We start from the raw sequence: 3,415 nt of genomic DNA on the forward strand, positions 1-3,415 counted from the left end.
AATCCATTAATGAGGTTTATTAACAGTTTTGGGGGTTCATCCCCTTCTCTTCCGATAATAGTTCCATACATGATAAAGTATTTGTAATGTTAAGGGGGTTAAGCAGAAGAAGACATCTGCCTCCTGGACAGGTGAAGGAGTCACCAATTAACATAGGGATAGACATATTCTTAGTTTCCCAGGTGCCCTCAGTCATGTGACTGATAAACTTCAGTCCCTCTTTACTGCTGCACTGCAAGTTGGAGTGGTCACCCCCTTCCTTTCCACCCTAACAGTCAATCAGCAGAACATTGGGAAAGTAGCACGATAGCAGCTCCCTGATATCTGTATTGCTAAAAATGCTCCCATGCCCCATATAGTTGTAGATGAACTGAGAATAGCAATAGTAAAAATTCAAGTCTGGTTCAGCCAAGTCTCACTTTACTGCCACACTGCAAGTTGGAGTGATATCCCCTCCCCCCCCAGCAGCCAATCAGCAGAACAATTGGAAGGGAGCAAGTAGCAGCTCCCAGTAGGTATCAGAATAGCACTCAATAGTAAGAAATCCAAGTCTGGGTTGGGACTCCTCCAGTTACATGGGAGTAGGACAGACAATAGGTTAGCTGAAAGTAGTTCTAATGTGTAGTGCTGGCTCCATCTGAAAGCTCAAACTCAGGCACACTTTACGGCTGCGCTGCAAGTTGGAGTGATATCCCCCCCTCACCCCCAGCAGCCGATCAGCAGAACAATAGGAAGGGAGCAAGATAGCAGCTCCCAGTAGGTATCAGAATAGCACTCAATAGTAAGAAATCCAAGTCCGGCTTGGGACTCCTCCAGTTACATGGGAGTAGGAGAAACAATAGGTTAGCTGAAAGCAGTTCTTATGTGTAGCACCGGCTGAAAGCTCAGACTCAGGCACACTTTACTGCTGCGCTGCAAGTTGGAGTGATACCCCCCCCCCCTCACCCCCAGCAGCCGATCAGCAGAACAATGGGAAGGGAGCAAGATAGCAGCTCCCAGTAGGTATCAGAATAGCACTCAATAGTAAGAAATCCAAGTCCGGCTTGGGACTCCTCCAGTTACATGGGAGTAGGAGAAACAATAGGTTAGCTGAAAGCAGTTCTAATGTGTAGCACCGGCTGAAAGCTCAGACTCAGGCACACTTTACTGCTGCGCTGCAAGTTGGAGTGATACCCCCCCCCTCACCCCCAGCAGCCGATCAGCAGAACAATGGGAAGGGAGCAAGTAGCAGCTCCCAGTAGGTATCAGAATAGCACTCAATAGTAAGAAATCTAAGTCTGGGTTGGGACTCCTCCAGTTACATGGGAGTAGGAGAGACAATAGGTTAGCTGAAAGTAGTTCTAATGTGTAGTGCTGGCTCCATCTGAAAGCTCAAACTCAGGCACACTTTACTGCTGCGCTGCAAGTTGGAGTGATATCCCCCCCTCCCCCCCCAGCAGCCAATCAGCAGAACAATGGGAAGGGAGCAAGATAGCAGCTCCCAGTAGGTATCAGAATAGCACTTAATAGTAAGAAATCCAAGTCCGGCTTGGGACTCCTCCAGTTACATGGGAGTAGGAGAAACAATAGGTTAGCTGAAAGCAGTTCTAATGTGTAGCGCTGGCTGAAAGCTCAGACTCAGGCACAATGCACTGAGATGGCGCCTACACACCAATATTACAGCAAAAATACATTTGTTGGTTCAAGAATACCATTTTAAATGGCAGAGGGAATTATTTGCTATGTAAAGAGAGTAATTTAGAAATAATAAATACACCATAAAAAAGCATGACAGAATATGTTTAAGAAGGGTGTATATATAGTTCAGAGCTTGGTTTAGGAGGCCCAAAAGTCAGAGCAAGGCCATCCTATTAATGATGATTAGCCATTTGATTGGTCCATGCTTTATGTAGATGTTCTAGGAACAAAATTTAGTAAAGACTTTTTCATGAGCAATTTTGGCTCCATCAAGGAGTGAACGTGAGTTAGACTATAAGGCTCAGCCTAAATACTTACCTAAATAGTCCACAGTTAATAACCATGGTTAAATCACTGCAGCCATTGTGACCACGTCTGGTTTTAGTCTATGGCAGAGATGGCATTAGCCTTGAGTTAGTCATATTGTTACATCTAGGGGGGGCAGCAAACTGTAAACCCCTACTTTTAGTAATTCTATCCACTGACCCCATAAAAACGTATAAAACTGCTATTAATACGTAAGTGCCGCGGGGAACTTGGCCACATCCCAATAACATGGGTCACGGGCTTCTCCTATTGGAAGAATAATGATTAAAGGAGCAAGTCATTGTTATTGCTTCCAACCTGTGGCAGGTTACTCTGAGCATAAAGTTCAAGCAACTGTGCAATATACATCAATTAAACAATATGCAGCCTTTTTATGATGTTTAATGTTATAATCTGGTTTGGAACAGTTCCCTAAGCCCCGCCCCCTGTTCCCCTGCTGATTGGCTGACTACTTTGTGACTCAAATAAACTGTAACAGTAGTCGCATGTCCCTCAGCCTGCCTTCAGCCTGCCTCCTCCCAATCCCACAATTCCCTGCTGCACACGTGATGTCAATAAGGAAAGGAACATCCCAGTGCAATGCATTGTGGGTTATGTAGTTCCTGCATGCTGTCTGTAAGCTGTGGAGAAGTTGTTACAATCTGTAACATCAGTGTTTTAGTCCCTCCTCCCCTGCCAGGAGTTCAAATGATGCAGAAAGAGTAGAACTGTTTTGCAGCTGGATTTCAGCATATAAAAATGGGATTTATTCCTACTGTTTGAAGGAACAGATTACAGGGATAGGTATGCTTACCAATGAGTGTGCAGCATTTGCACTAAAAGTGTATTGGTAACTAGTGATGAGCTTCACCGTAAAATTCACAAATCTTTCAAAAGATCCGCGAAGCGGCGAAAATGTTGTGCGGCAAAAAAAATTGTCGCCCGCAACTATTCTTTTGTCGCGCGGCTATTATTTTGTCGTCCGCGGCTATTATTTATCGCGCAACTATTCTTTTGTTGCGCAGCTATCATTTTGTCGCCAGCAGCTATTCTTTTGTCGCGCAGCTATCATTTTGTCGCCCGCAGCTATTATTTTGTCGTCCGCGGCTATTATTTTGTCGCGCGGCTATTCTTTTGACGCCCGCAACTATTGTATTAGTAACTAGTGATGAGCGAATCTGTTCCGTTTCGCTTCGCTGGAAAATGCGCAAATCTTTCAAAAGATCTGCAAAACAGCGAAAATGTCGTGCGGCAAAAAAAATTGTCGCTCACGACTATTCTTTTGTTGCGTGGCTATTATTTTGTCGCCTGCGGCTATTATTTTGTTGTGCGGCTATTATTTTGGCACCTGTAGCTATTATTTTGTCGCGCAGCTATTATTTTGTCGCCCGCATCTATTATTTTGTCGCCCGCGGCTATTATTTTGTCGCGC

This window comes from Xenopus tropicalis, chromosome 2 (assembly GCF_000004195.4).
Source record: "Xenopus tropicalis strain Nigerian chromosome 2, UCB_Xtro_10.0, whole genome shotgun sequence".
Lineage (NCBI taxonomy): Eukaryota > Metazoa > Chordata > Amphibia > Anura > Pipidae > Xenopus > Xenopus tropicalis.